General features: G+C 37.7%; 1 protein-coding gene across 6 annotated transcripts in view; it reads right to left on the reverse strand.

Moving 5' to 3' along the window:
• Positions 1 to 17,075, reverse strand: part of NCOA2 (nuclear receptor coactivator 2) — a 197,485-nt gene that overhangs the window by 58,873 nt on the left and 121,537 nt on the right. The gene's annotated exons all lie outside the window — the stretch shown is intronic.

Consider the following 17,075-nt stretch of genomic DNA (forward strand, 5'->3'; position numbering starts at 1 on the left):
ATAGTATACACAAATCCAAAGGTAAGGGGCATTCATACATACGGAAACTTTCAAATCAAGAGGGTTTACAATTCCTGTCAGGTAATGGACTATATTATTTTTTTTCTATTCAGTGAATTCATGTTTAAGGAAGAAATAATAAAAATAATAATAACACTATATAAAATATTCCACATTTTAACTTAATGAAACAAACAATTTTTTGTTACAAGTTCTATACACAGAACAACATTATTTTTTGAGCAAGTATGCAAACGTTAGGTCTATACTGCAATCTTTTTTTTAAACTTTGAATATTACACAATAGATTATTTTAATAAACATGAAATCTCATTTCAATTATTATAACAAGAATTTGTTCCTTCTACAATGATAAATCAGAAGATGACTCATTGTAGGAATTAAAGTACCACGTGCAGGTAGACCAATGTGCTCTTGCAAATTCACCATTAGTGAAAATTAAAGTATCAGTTGTACAAATTAAAATGTACCCAAATGTATAGGATCTTCCACTGTCTGCAGATCTGCAATTCTGCAGTCAAATTTCCTCTGAACTCTTTCCTTGGTAGAGGTTATAAGGTCAATGATATTATACAGTGCTTAGACATAAAGCAAAGGAACTGCTTCTGACAACCCCTGCGTGTTTTCCTATCTGTGGCCACCCGCTGGCAATGAGCCTTTGGTCACTTGGACTGTCTCATCCTGGATTTCTGGCATTTCTTGCTTTCATGAGAAAAGAGTCAGGAAAATCTCAGGTGCCTTCTTATAGCATGTTCATACATGATATGACACAATTGTGAATAACAATGAAACAAAACTGTTCTGGAAAGGGATTGTTAAGAGTATTGGATAGCTCAAATCATTTAGATTAAAATAATCTGATAGAAATAAATGCACTAGAAATATTGATAACCCACTTTCCTCTGCCACTTAAACTCACCAGAATCTGTATTTCTGAGAACTGCAGTAGGCCTCCCCTCCCCACTCTATTCCACCCCCACCTTCTTTTTTTCTTTTGGCAAATGGCAGTGATTAGGTGTAAGGGAGAAAAAAAAAAAAAAAGTAAAAAACAGTCCTTCACATATTACAGTGTAGCAGAGATGGTACCACATGATGATACAGTACTGAAAACATAGTCTAAAAATTGTAAATGAATTCTAAAAATAGGGTTGAGCTTTTAATAAAGTCAGCAACGATACTCGTTTCCCATCTGTTCCTGGTATCATAAAGTGATCCCTGGTTTCACACTGCAAACTACTATAATGGGTACGGATACCATCTTCCTGCTTTCATCCCCTCACTGCTGTAGCCAGTGATAGCATCTTGACTATCAGGGAACGTGGGATTATACTCCGTGCACCAGAGCTGCAGGGACAGCAGATGTGCTACAGCGATGGCGTGCAAGTATGTTCACCACATGACGTCCTGGTTTTATGGATTGACAAGGGCGACTTTTTCTGATTATTTCTCACATAATACAGAAGATTTGCTGAAGATTTTTTTTTTCAACTGCTACAGCCACAGAGTTCAGACAAATCACCAACAACACATCTATGTATCAAAAAACACTCTCTCTCTAAAAAAAAAAATAAAAAAATATGTCAGCTGCTCTCTTTTATGCACAGAGAGGCAAGGCTTTACTCATAGAAAAATGAAACAGGTTTTAATGACTATAATTAACATAGAAACTTCCAAGACCAGGTCAGACCAAGGATCCACCAAGCCTCATACCCAGTCTCTGAAAGCAGCTGGCAGCTGCCCTCTGGTTCCCCATTTCTTTGTTTTGACCCTTTGATCCCTGACCACTTCTGTTGTATCATCAGCTGTGCCTCAAAACCATTTGACTTCCCCATTTACCTTTACCTTAGCCAGCCTTTTCCACAGAAGTCCCAACCCTAAATGATCAACAAACACACCACTTGCTATAGGAAATGCTATAACAAATGTAAAAATATGAAAATGCTATTTAGGTATTATCTACCAGTTACAGTGACAACACATACTACATTACAACATTTGTTTAGGCATTACAAAAAGCATCATAAATCACAAGTGCCCCCAAATGATGGACTTTATAATTGGATCTGTAACTTAATTGCGTAAGAAGTTAAGAGGCCAGAGAGCTTAGAATAGCCTTCATGTTCAGGCCACTGGTTCCTGTACATTTATTTAAGCAGCAGTTGTATAGGAAACCATGGCCACAGACAGCCTCATAAAAGCAGGTTCAGAGGTAACTTATGTTGATGTTATAATCTGCAGCTCCTGATAATGTTCAGCGGTGCAATAAATTAGCCAATTTTGACTGAAGTACAAAGCCCCTCTTGAAGACTTCATCAGCACATACAGGAACAGTGTGTGCAAGGACTGTCAGCAGTGTGGCCCTGGTGGCAAGCACAAGGAAGAACTTCAAATGCAAATATTTTCTTCAGCAATACAGCACGTGGGGCTAATTCAGAACAAAAATTTATTGCAGGAACTTTGGAAAAAAATAAATGATGCACGAATTTCTAGTGCTGAATACACTCATGTATTTAGTCCCAAGTTTGTATTTTTTGCTTTTCTCAACAGTTCTAGCTTCTGGAGTTAAGTAGCAGTGTAAAAATGTAATGTTTGCTTTTCCTATTTTTACTTCTATCTTTTCTAGGTTCACTGGGGGCCTTGCAAACAAATTGAAAGTGCAGAAAGTTTATTATTTCTGCACTAGATGAATTATTTTTGAATACTAGGAGTTAGGAAAATAGCTGTATAGGCCCAACCTTGCAAAGCCTCTTGGAAACACTTTTTCCTGCTCCACGGGGATTGGTGGCATTACTCTGCGACTAGCCCTGGCCTCTATTTTTCCACTGCAGCCACATAACGTAGAGAGTGGGAGCTGGTTCCCTGGTCTGGCACCATCTGGCCATGCTGCCTGCTGCACCAGCTCTGCCCCTGTTGTAAAACACCAGGAAAATATTACCAGGCATCCCAGGAGCGAGGCAGCACTAACAGAGTGGAGATTCAGTATGGAAAGAAATATAGCCTTAATGTTGGTAGAGGAAGAGAGAGGGGCAGCAAGGGGCTCCTCTGCAAAGGGACTTCTCTGCTGGAGGTTGAGCTGCAGCACCCACCCCAAGGGTTTCAGCGGAGAGGAAGTGTAAATTAGAAACAGGATCCATCCTTATGAAAACCACTACCAGGGATCAAGTGTGTTTTATCTAAATTACAGCAGAATAAACTTCACGCACATGAAATAATTATTAGCTCCGCTCAGTTAAGAATTTAGCCTAGAGAGCAAAAGAAATTTAAATAAAATGGAAGTACCCTTGAGAGAGATACTACAAAGAGTATATACATTCAATTATGTAGCATTTTAGTGATGTGTGTAATTTAGACTTTAAACTGTGAATACGTTTACAATTGTGTAAGTAGTAATATACTGAAACGCATATTAATATTTTCAGTTGGATATTTTCCTAGTTTTTTTTTTTCTGTATTATTACAGAGAAGGAAGATGGAAAAAAAAATCCAAAACCTTTACAAACATTTTCTGGCAAATTTATCAGCGGGAATGCCTGAAGCCTTATTTGAAGCTCCATCCAGATTCTGAAGCAAACCTTTGTGAAATCACATTAGTTTAACAGAAATTCCTAAACTAGTAAAAGAGAAGCCAAAAGCAATAGTGTGAAATCTCCTGCTACATGTAAACTTAAGAAGCCTTCCTCATTTACTATTGTTTGCTTGCCTCCCAGCTCAGGTTCTCTCAGCTCTGTCTGCATTTCTGACAGCAGACTCTGAAGTGCTACTGATGGGCATCACCTTCTCCTGGTTGTGTTTCAAACACTCCCTTTCTACAGGTGGGTAATCAGGCATGGCAGAACTACCCAAAAAGCTCTCTTTGTCTTTATCCATGCCCTACTCCAACTTCCTTAATGAAACCAGCTACAGAAATATTTCCCCCTTGACACTGCAAAACCAAAACGCATTTTCAAAGTAAGAACAAAACTGTAGCCCCTTTAGGTACTGTGAAAAGATGAAGCATACTCTGAAAGAGAGAATTTGCATCTACACACATTTGTCAGAGGAGAAACACCTCAGGTTCTTCACAGAGCAAGAGGAGCAAAAGAGAAATGTCAGTGAAGCATTGCAGAGGGCAGGACCCATGTTCTACAAACTGCCGAGGAAAGAGGTGAAGAGAAAAAAAATGGAGCGGGCAGAAGCAAATTTATTATCCAATACTGTTTAAAACAGGTTTTCTCAGATGCCTCGTATAATTCATGTTCTTCATAATTTTCTGGAATTACTATTGAAATGTCATACTCATCTAAAATTATATACTCTCCCTTTATAGTAATAGGTAAAAAATATAAGCAAAGAGATTTATTATAAGGGGTACTATAAAGTTCAGTTCTGCACATTAGAAAATCACATGAATGAAAAAAGACCCTTATAATTTACAACGGTAACAGCAGCATCACTTGAAAGTGACTGTATATGCTTAAACATGCAATTAAATTTACAGTGCGACTCTCTTGAAAACAACTCATCTTCTCCATTTTTTCTATGCATTAGCTAACTACTTTTGCCTGGCCTCATTCATGTTTGTGAACAGGCTTAGGCTGTGTGATCCTCCTGACCTCTCCTGAGCTGCTGGCAAAAACAAAATGCAAACAAACAATCATGGAAAGAGTAAAAGTATACAAGTGGCCAAAGACAATGTTAGATACAGTATTAAAAAGTAATGCTAACATAAACCAGAAAGAATAATGCTTGGGCAAGCTGCTAAGTTTCAGTTGACATTAACTTTTTAAATATTAGATTTGATAATGTCTATGATGATTTCACAGAATTTCACAGAATTTCTAGGTTGGAAGAGACCCCAAGATCATCGAGTCCAACCTCTGACCTAACGCTAACAGTCCCCACTAAACCATATCCCTAAGCTCTACATCTAAACGTCTTTTAAAGACTTCCAGGGACGGTGACTCCACCACTTCCCTGGGCAGCCTGTTCCAACGTCTAACAACCCTTTCGGTAAAGAAGTTCTTCCTAACATCTAACCTGATTTGCTAAGTAATAGTATTGATGGTGGTTGTGGACTGTAGGTTTTCCACAGGAATACGGCTGCACAAACGTGAAAAAAAAAAAAAAAAAAAAAAACACAAAAACACACACACAAAGAACAAAAACAAAAAAACAAATGAAGAAAAGCAAGCTTGTATTTGGTAACGTGAGTGGTTTTGGATCATGACACGTGATGAAGCAAAGCAGTGGAGGACATGTAAGTTATTCTGATGCTTGGTTAACCACAGGGAAAGCAGCTCTGCCTCATAGCTGTGCAATTCATGCTGCTGCAGCCCATGGCTCACAAGGCACTCAATATCTGCGTGCACATTTCTTAGCTGGTTCCCATTGCCTCAACACAAGTTGTTTTTTCTTCCTGAAACCAAGCCATTTTTCAAAAGACCACTGTCTAAGAAAAAGCAACTATTTCAGTAATCAATTTTAAGACCAGCTTATCCTATGCCTATGAATAAAGTTAGCTACTATTTTAGGGAAGTGATTATGCAGTGAGGTTGCTCTTTCATCACACAGCACACATCTGTCCAGAGCAAAGCCGCCATTAGACTCCCAAATACATTTTTCACACAGAAACTATAGTTCAAGTCTTACAGGAAAAACTATGCAACATCTCAGGAAGGTTTTAGGAGGTAAAACAAGGGAGAATTATGCATCTGCACCGAACTAAAATTAGAAAAGCTGCCATATGGCTCTGTGAAGCCAGCAGCACGTTCTTATTCATTAGGAAGCATTCTGCTAACATAAAAACACAAGGCCTTCCTGTGCTCTCCAAATGTGTTTATCTTTTCAACATTAATGCACGATATATCATCAGGCTGCTGAAATCTCCTGCAGTGCATATTAAAAAAGCACAGCTGCACTTTTTCTCAGCACGTTTATTCAGTGCGAGCCATCTAAGAGCAGAGCTTTGCCCAGATCCCCGACACACAGCCCTCTTGTTACAGCGGGGCTCAGCTCCCCTTCGTGTGGACAGGTCCAGCCCATGGGGTTGAGCCTCACGGTTCCTACCGCTGGTGGAAGCAGGCTTACATGGCAAATGACTCTGTGGATTAAGCTGGAAGAGGCTGGGAAGCTGTAAGCTCAATTACTCGCTCAGGAGTAATAGCACTTACAGCTCCGTGCCTTCCTCTTTGCAGGATTTGCTGCAGACACCTGCCCTGTGTTCCTGTGGCAAAGAAGCATCACTGGCTGTGAGGAAAGCTTTGTGTTACCTCAAAAACACCAAATACATGACAACATTTCCTGGAGCTTTTTAAGCTTTGAGTGAAGTCTGATCTTAGAAAATTTAGAAACAGCAGCCAGTGCCACAACACCAAAAGTAAATTAATGACTGAAAAAGCACGATGGATTTAGGAACAGAAACAAACTGAACTAATAACACAAAGTCAGTAATTTCCATTCTGCTAATAATTTTGACCATTCTCTATCATTCTTTTTTGTTCAAATCATCATTTTTTTCACCCTGTACAACTTCCATTGGAAGGGATGTCTGTGAAATAATCCCCCTCAGCTCAGTTAAATTTGGAGGTATTCAGGACATCAAGGACAAAAATCATGAAATTCAACTCACCAAGAACAGTATTTAACTACTGGACAGAAAAAAAACAAGTATCTCTGTATGTATTTTTGCTGAATACTTTAACATGCATTTTACAATTGCTTTTTTCTTCTTATCATTATTCTCAATGTCTCATTTATTTTCTGCCATCACACTTAGGATCCCTTTTATTCTCTCATTATTACAAAACTTAATGGACTACTACTTGCAATTTGAACAAAAAAAAAAAAAAAAAAAAAAAGCAAAAAAGCTTTTCTGCAATTCCAGGCATTACCTTGGAAGAGTAACTTGGTCCCCTGTCCACCCATGCAGGCAGGTGTCCTTTGCTGGGGCAGCAGTGGCAGAGTCCCCCAGCCCTGCAGCCGGCTGCTGTGGTTGGGATGCCACAGTGCCACACTCCCAGCACAGTGCTTGCTCTATTCAGAGCACTGAGCCTGAGTCTCACCCTCTATAAATATATTTAAATACCTTCTCTGAAGATCACTAACTATTTGATTTAACAGCAAACACTTTGACTTTTTTTAGAGAAATAGCATTATTTGTAGAAATATGCACCTACTATTCCCATATTTATCCACTGTTTAATGCAGCAGCAAGGATTATTAAAAATCTGGGATGACCAGGAGGTCACTAGTTTCAGTTAAGTGCTTCTAGGATTGGGAACTGAACTAAAACCCAGAATTACAACCCACTTGCTGCTGCTAAAAGCAGAGTTGAAGAATAAATAGTCACAGGCAGGACCCCAAATCCCTAATGATTTGCTCCATCCCCAACACACAATAAAAATACAAAACAACACAGCAAGTAAAACAATTTCCCTGCTGAAATTATTTCTAGTAAGCTTATTTATCAGAAAAGATGCAGGAAGACAAGAGTCATCCTGCTCTTTCAGTGAAATCTAAAACAAAGCCTTAAAGTAGCCCTGGATTCAGAAACTACTTCTCACCCAACACCTCATTTTAAACTGTGATGATGTTTCAAACTACCACACGATGAGTGCAAAGTTGTTTTGTTTTTCATAAAGATCTCTTGAATGTGGAATTAAGCTTCCATCACAACCTTTGTCTGAATCTGCTGCAACATTGACCTTTTCCACTAAGTTTTCAAAAAAAAAAAAAAAAAGGGGGGGGGGGGTAACGGGGGAATGCAACAGGATGCAGATTTACTCTGCAGAATTTTCAGACAGTTCTTAGCTTATTAAAATATTTGTATATTTTCAATATATGCTTTTAAATAACATCAAAAGGGTGTGCTTCACTCGCAAACTGACAAATCAAATGTGTGTGTGTCTGTATTCCTATGTTTTTAATCAACATTCTTTCTCTTTTCTCCAAAAAGACCACTAACACTAACCTTCCAGCATGTACTGTGTATCCAGAGAAAGAGCATAAATAAATTAATCATCAAAGGTGTTGCCTGCCCAGGAGACTTGCCTATCAAAAGGCCAAAATCCAAGATAGTGCTGAAGATTATAATTTTTACTGGTTTAAAATGCTGTTTTTTTGTTGTTGTTGTTTTTTTTTTTCTTCCCCTAGGAAACATGACGTAACTGGTGTAGGCTTGGATCCCTGATTATTTGTGATGCAACTTTTCAATATTTTAGAAATGCCTACAATACAGCACTTAAACAACTAAAGAGTACTCGTTTTAGTTAAAATACAGTGGCCATCAATGCCTTACACAAAAGTACCCTCACTTTAATCACTCACTGATAAATTCCAGAATCATATAAGCACATTCAAGTAGCTGTAGTTGTGTACATAGACAAGCACATATGTTCAGGAAACACTTTTGTTTCTTGGTATTTAGCTACTTCAAAACACTCATCTAAACTACTCTCCTGTACATACTAACAAATGCTATACATCCATCAATGTTGCTTTATAATCTGTTACATTAATATGGATTAATTTCAAAAGAAAAGGCCTAGCCAAATGACCTTTGCGCTGAAATATTGGATACAAATATTTGGCATCACCAGTTTAACAGAGTACTTATTTTCTTTGGTATATACTGAATTAGGACAGAAAATGTTACTGTACTTTTTGGCATTAAAATTTTTGTAAGGCTAGTTATTTACTTAATGAATAACTTCATCTTGTTTTGATAATTCATCTCTAAAAGCAGTATTAATATGAAATATCTAAATGGTGGGAGCCCAATGTTCTTTAACATTTTGGCTGCACTGATGTTTTGAAAGATAAGAAATATGGCAGGATCTGCAAATTTAGTTCAAAACAGGGCTCCATTGCTGTCTCAGAAACAATGTATTGCTTTCACAAAAGTTAACAGCCCTCCACTTAGTTATTCAAAACATAAAAACCACAGGCAGGATTTTGAAAACAGATATTCATGGGTTAACACTCTTTAGACTAGAACATGCAGATATAATTGCCAAGCTAATTAAACCTATAGGTTTCCAAAACTTAGGCCAAAATAGCATACTGCTAAGGAATACTAATCTAGCCAGGCTCCATTTCTCGAAGCCTTATTCTTACGTACTCAACCAACTGTTAAAAGGAAACAGATGACTCCCTTTCTTTGAATGCCACATCACCATGATTACAAAATATCTTCTTTATTTTAGGATGCTGATGATAAATCTTTGTGACATACCAGATCATTCACAGTGACATGCAAAGAGCTTTTTGCTTTTATAAATTGCCATAGATGACTGCAAAAGTTTTCAAGAGACCCAATATGGCGCACCGAAAAAAAATGTGAAGGATCTAGGGCTCCCTGTGATCTTTGTGAAGGAAAAAGTTTCCGTAATGAAGTGTAGGCCAAAATGGAGCACAGATAATTGAAGACAGCTAAGGAAGAACAGAAACAAGTTTAATTTAATGTGCCCATGCTAACATGGAGAACAAGGCTCCTACTGCTTCTAATAGTACAGATTATAGGAGATAAATCTTTTATGAAAAAGCTCTAAATCATTAAGGACAAGTAAAGTTTTCTTCCTATAATAGCTCAGTGTTCAGAAATAGACACTTGGGCCCCTTCTCTTGCTTGTCTTACCCATCATCACAGGCCCAAGCCAAATGTTTAAGTGAATTTAGACAGCAGTGTTCCTATAAATGCAAGGAAAGTATAAAGAAAAACAAAAGCTTCCTAAAAGAGCCTATTTTCTTCTGCATGATAGTTACTTAAACAAAATTTAAAATCCAAATCTGTTATGAAACTGTGTGTAAGATTCATTTCATATATTTCAACATAGACTACACCGCTTCAGGTATGTCAGTGGCATGGTTATGGCCAGGATAGCGTTAATTTTCTTCAGAGAGGATCGTATGATGCTGTGGTTTGGATTTTTTATGAGACTAGAGGTGATAACACACTGATGTTTTTGTTGCTGCAGAGCAGTGCAGACACAGAGCCAAGGACTTTTCCACTTCTTGTGCTGCCCTGCTAGTGAGGAGGCTAGGGGTGCACCAGGGGCTGGGAGGGGACAGAACTAGGACAGGTGATGCCAGTGGCCAAAGGGATGTCCCACACCATGTAGCATCATGCTTGCTCAGCAATAAAAGCTAGGGTAAAGAAAGAGGAAGCAGGGGGACGTTCAGAGTGATCGTATTTGTCTTCCCGAGAAACCATTACACGTGATGAGCCCTGCTCTCCTGGGAGTGTCTGAACACAGTATCATGTAAGATATTCTCTAAAATGATTTTTTTTTCCATCATCCTAGAAAAGTTTGGCTTATCTTGTTGCTAAGATTTACATCCAGACAAAGTCACTTTTAATCTCAATGAATGTTCAATTTACATTAATTTGTTCTGTCAGATTTTAAAATGCCTGCTAATAGAACTGATAGTTACAAATGGGCTCCCTCCAATAGACGGAACCATTCTTACAACATAATTAATTAGACGTTATCATTTCTTGCTCTCTATTTCACAGTCATGAAGTAAGGATCTGCACCCAGTCTTAACTGGCACTATAATCCAGTATATTAATTCATAAACAGAAAAATAATTAAAACCAAGTAGTATTGCTTTCTCAATTTTCTTAGCGAGCTTTGTCAACTCTCCTCTGAGAATAAATTTTGACCTGCCTTAAAACCAAATGGTTCCCTTAGCCATGGATAACCAGAAGCTCAGGGAAAAGTATGCTCCGTGTCATGGATATGGATGCTACTTCACCAGGCTGGGAGGGAGGTGCCTCCATTTGGTGACAGCATGCTGAACAAAACGTGGCATCAGACCAGAAATGTTGAACCGTAAGGTCTGACTCCAGTCACAACCCTCCTTTATACCAAGGCTGGTAATGCTGGCCTACAGCAAAGCCCATGTATGAATCAGATCAGATGTCATAATCCTGAAACTTCTCCTCAAGTCAGCAATTCATTTACTGTCATGCAAAAGGAAACTTAGGTAGCCACTCCTCACTTCACCCATGTAAGCTCTAACAGGCGAGCCTTTTTAAATTTATTATTTCCATAGGACACTGGGTCTGCCTCAGTTTAAACATTTAAGGATGATGTTTTTTGATCTGTAAATCTAAATTCTAAACCCTTTTTTAGACCTGAGCTAAAGTCCTTATAAAAAACAACAACACCACGAATCTTTGGTTTTAAGCTCTTAAAATAAGGGATATATGCCCCTTGTCTGAGCTTCAAAGAAAGAAAAAATGACAATGCCCCTGACCATTACAGAACTCAGGTAAAGTTTTCTCACACTGCAACTCACAATTAACCTGAGAAAGCCAATATACTCCCTCAGTTATAATGAATAAAGGTTTTATGGACTGACTTCTCAACCCGTATCACTGATACACAGCAAGCAAGAAAAAAGCTTACTGGGCATCTTTACAGTTTAGATTGCCAACTGCAAACACATAATTATATTTTGAACATTAAGAATAACAGCCCAACAAGCTGTTTTATAAATGTCCAGTTAAAATCAGCATCTCCAGCAGTTAGACAGATGGTGTCCACTTAGAAGCTTAATAGCAATTACAGTAATCCTTGATATTGATCACTGTAACACTCAACAACTTGTTAGTAAAATTTGTCACATTTCTTAAACTATTTATATTTCTTACTGCAGCACTAAGAGAAAAAACAACAACAACAAAACAAAAACAAACAAACAAAAACAGTGTCAGAGAGACAAAAGTGAAAGGAATAAATCCATCACAGGTATGGTAATGCTGGACCCCAAATTAAAACTGCAGTGAAGGCATGAATCAGTGTAACCAGGGAAGAAATTAAAAATAAAATGCAGAATTACTAAAGATGAGAGGAAATAAAGCAACAAAAGCTGAAAAATAAAGCCTTTTAAGAGCAAAAGGGAGAAACAAGGACAGATGAAGAAAATCCATTCAACAAAAATACTGATTTTGACAGCTAGTCACTGAGAGCATTGCATTCAGGAAAGTCATGTAAGATATATATTAAAAAACATAACTAAAGATAGAAAAATAACATTCAAATATTTCCTCCAAGCTGAGGAGGTAAAAGGTTTTGTAGAAGTGAAGGAAGACAGGAAAAATATTGTGTTATTGGCACAAAATAGCTTTATATTTTTCCGTGCAACACCAAAACAAACAAAACAAGAGAAATCTAAATGAGGGTCCCTCTGAGTTTTCCAATCTATAATTAGAATTTACAACCTTGACATCTCTTCCTCCTCTTTTTACATTTCCAAGTGAATCAATTGTTATATTTAAGCACACTTCCTCTTCCATGTTGAACGTAGGCCCAGACCTAATCTGACATAAAATAACCCATCTCTGGAAGATGTCTCTCTCAGAAGGATCATGGGAACTGCAGGTTGTTCCAAGTCTTTCTAGGAAATTGTGCCTCAGAAGAAAAAATAACCAGTAAAAGGATAGTTCTCTTCATACTCACACAACTTCAAATGACAAGGGACCACTATACCTGCCTAGCCAAATCTCCCTAATGCAACCCAAAATGTTTCACCACGCGATTATTGCATCATGCCAAGAACTTCCCTTTGTTACAGTACGTATTTCAAAAGATATGCAAATCTGATTGGGAGGACTGATGAAACTCACCAAATCGTCCATTATGTTGCTTCAAATTTCAAGTAACTTTTTACTCAGAATCTGTGCCTCTTGTACGAGTTGACTTTGGCCACAGATTCCAGCTATTAGGCAGTATACTGCCTCTTGCCTGTTAAAGAGTCCTCTGTGGCAGGCAGAGTGCATAGCTCCATTTTGCCTTGTGTCAGTACCAAGGCAAGGTTTGTAGGGAAATGCCTTTCTGCTTCAAGATGAAGGGAGCCTAAATCAACAGAGGTACCATACTGTTGCTTGTTCTAAAGGGACACATGGATACTGTTTCAGATAATACAGCAATATCTGTAACATACCCAGTTTTAGAGTATCTTCAATTATTTCTACTCTGAAATTTTTCAACTTCAGCAGAACTTAAATTCATTTATGTACTCTCCTTTCTCCACCTCCTTATATTTGCTCTCAACTTACCAGAGTTGTCAAGAGTGGATTGCTTTCAGAGGAAAGAGAGAGAGCGTGTGTGTGCAAGTGTGTAGTGCACACACTAGAGCACCTGTTGCCTTGTAAAATACATACAGATGTGCCAACACACTTTAATGATAAAAGGAAACAGAAGGCATGTGTGTCTTGGCTCTCTAACCATCTGTCTAAGGACATTCACTAGGAGCTCAATGGTGTATATCACAGAACAAGTAAATGATCATTTGCCATGTCATCTTTCAAATTTCAGTCTTTCTATATTTTTCCCCCATTGCACACTGTGGGTTTTCATAAAAGAAACCGAAACCTGAAGTGTTATCTGTTTTTCATATCTTCAGTCATTTCATTTGCATGGACCCTTATTTCTAACTAACCGTGCAGTTGTCCACATACAGAATCTTTGCAGCAATATGAAAAGGCATGACTTAGAACAGATGCAATTATCTTGGTTCCAGTTTGAACACAGAGCCTTTGATCAATATGTCTTTAATGTGCTGCAAATCCACAGGATTCAAACTCTGTATGAAAGTCATTGCAACCTATTGTGAGTAAATATTATATTATCACTTTTCAGTCTGCATTCCTTAAAAATAAAAGATAAAAGCTGTGTAACAAAAGCTAGGTTCTTTATAACAGACGATTTTATTTTGACTGAAGTATCATCATTACTCTCAGTAAATTAATTTGCTATTCCTTAAATTAAGCTCCACAGAGAAAAATCAATGTAACATGAAGCCTCCTCCTTCACTTACTTGCTTTACATGTTGCTGAGATTAGAACCTTGCACACACTAATCTAAAGCACGCAGCAAACCCTGGTGGCCTAGAGTCAGTACCTGTTACACTGTATATTGCAGCAATAACAGAGACTACAAACACTAAAATCTTAATCAGCAGCTCCTAATTCTTCTTTACCACCTAAAATTCGAGTTTCTTATTGACCAGGCAGCTTTGAAGATGATGCAGCTGGTGGGCAACTGTAGGCGCAAAAACTTAGTTCAAATACGGAGTTCTGGATATGAGTCTAAATTTCTGTATTCTTTCCCAAATTTAAAATGCTAAAATACATTTATGTTGTGTATTCAGTTCACAAGAGATTGCAAGAAAAACTGTAAAATGGAAAACTGTAAATGGAAAATTGTAAAGTTTTGAACTTTAAACTGCTCATTGACTATTTACATTTAAAGTAACAAAACCAAAACTTTAATGAAAATACTCCTGTGAGAAACAAAGAGGGAACACTTTAGCCATATCTCCCAAAGCATGTGAAATATAGCAGAACCACAAATCCTCAATAGCAGTACACAACATTGGTACTGTAGACCTGCAACCATCTCTGCAGATACAGAATATAAAATTAACAATGCTTCACTAGTTTTGAATGATTTTCTACCTTGGTCAATTAAAAGTTATGAAAAAAGGCAAAGATAAAAGAAAAGCCACATTCAAGTAGGATGCAAAACAAACAAGTTTTCCTGTAACACCTGCCAATGATTAATATTCCTACTTGAAAAGAGACCTGTTAGGATTGATAACGCAGTTCCTCTTCAACTTTGAGTCACACTCCTCCACAGCTCAAAGTCAAAGCTGAGATTTCCGGTCTAAAACTTCCAGAATATTATCCCTAGAACCAAAGCCATCCATCACCAATGAAGTTGAAGTCTACGGTAAGGACAGTTTGTTAAGCGAAAGACATTGCTGACACCCTGCAATGCCCAGCACTTCAAAGACAGCTGTAGACAGACCATGGCTCAGTCACTGCAGGTTCTTGGTCTGTTAGCAGGCTTGCACCTGTGCTGGATGGGGTCCCATCAAGGTCCTGTGGGGAAACAGCTCCTCGCCTCCCTCAGCAGACCAGCCAAATCAAAAATACTGCTCAAACTCACCACACAACTGCATAAATGCTAATGCCAAGGTAATGGAGGGAATAGGAACTTGTGGCAAAGATAAGGGCTGACACAGGTGGAAAATGCACTTCCAACAGCCACCTCATTTCCCGTGGACTGGTCTCCAGCCAGCACATCAGCATCCTTAGGACCACTCTATTATTGCTCTTAGTAAAATAAATAAACAAACAAATAAATAAATAAAAATTGACCTAAATCTCCTAATCAGGTAACAAGTAAACAGTCTCATGAGCTTGAGGGAACAAGGCTATATTTATTCTAAATCAGCAGATACAACAACTTTAGTCATGACTAAGGGAGGAAAACCCAACAACAAACGACACTAAAATCCCGTTACATGCGTAGGTATCACGCAACTTCACTATTTTTATTAAGTGTGGTGATTATTTTTCCTGAAGCAATAGTTTGGGCCCACTGTCAACAAGCTATATCTCACAAAGGTGTTTTCAGCTACTCTAACATAAGTCATACTAGGGAAATTACAACACCACTTCCACAGAAAACCATCAGTTACAATGTCACAACTTGTGTTTAGATAAGGCCTATATCAACTGGTCTGCATGACATGCAACTCTGTTAAAATAAGCAAACCCCAGGAAATTTCACACTTGGTGAATCTGCTGTCTAATGACTACTTTTCATCAGAGACAGAAAAGAAACTGACTTTCTGTATTACCTAAAGATCTGCATTACCTAAATTCTTCACTGAATCAGCAGTTCTCTGGAGGCGTGCAAGTATTAAAGTCAACATAACTGGATATTTAGCCAAAACGCTTTACAATCTACAGAGGAAGATCAAAGCCATTTTTAGTGCATCAGTTTCAGCCGTAGGAAGCACAGACAGCAAAACAAATTCTGTACTAGATTTTTTTGTAAATGTTCTGCATAAATTGCTCAACTTCACAGTACAAATTCATCTGACACTTAACACAGATTAAAACCCTATCAAGCTGGAAATAGAGCATATGTAAATAATAATAGCTATACAGAACTCCTTCAAAAAAAGATTCAAAAACTACAAATTAATGTATATGATGGCATCAGTTTTAAATCTCCTGACATCTCAAATGCAATTAACTTACAATAATTTAGAATTACAGTAAAATTGACCAGCTGAAATATTTGAACAAACAAACAAATAACAGCAAACAAAACCCTCTATATACTGTCTGTATATACTCTCATAATGGCCTGATATGGTAAGATATTTATGCACATAACTTTAAACATACAAGCAGTTCCACTGACTTTACAAGGATTACTCATGTGCTTAAAGTTAGGCAGTTGCTTAAATACATTGTGAAATATGAATCTAAATTCAGATCTGATAAATTCAAAGTAGCAGCAGCCAAAGTAACACCTCATTACACCTTTAAGATCATGCTGTTTTCCTTTAGCAAGAAATTTTACTTGCATACTGGTGCTGGAGGCAACGAGAGAATATCTGCTGGAGTGAACCTGTGATTACAAAGTAGTACAGCCATAGGGAAGTTAAAACTGTTTTTGCTATCAAATGTGAAACCAGAAAAAGAAGATATGTGATTAACAACAAGCCTTTTTTTCTTTTTCTTTTTTATATACCATACAGATCCCATAGCTCTTGCATGTCTCTTTTCATTAACTACTATTCCTTCTCCCAGTGTTGTTCAGCTTTCACATAGTGATTCATTTGGTCCAAGGTCTGTCTTGTAAGGCTATTCTGAAAATAAGATTTGACAACTCAAAAGTACACATTAACAGCTAGACTGATAACCAGAACCCTGATGCCCCTTCACTGTACTACTGAAATTCTGATACACAGAACACAAAACCTCTTCAGAAAATAGGGAAACATGAAAGCTGGGCTATGCGAGGAAATGGAGTTGACATATCAAATTACATTGGGGGATACTGCAGTACAGTAGGTTATATCCCACTGCACATGAATCTAAAAAACACAAGTGGATGTCATCCTAAAAAAAAAAAAAAGGCTGCTGAAAACAGAAAGGCATGAAGAGTAGAGGGAGAAAAATAAGAGATGTAGACCTGGAATTTAATAAAAGCTACAAAGGGGAATTGAGAAAAAAAAAAAAAAACACAAAGCAAAACAAAACATAC

This window comes from Aythya marila (assembly GCF_965140915.1).
Source record: "Aythya marila genome assembly, chromosome: 2".
NCBI classification, from domain to species: Eukaryota; Metazoa; Chordata; class Aves; order Anseriformes; family Anatidae; genus Aythya; species Aythya marila.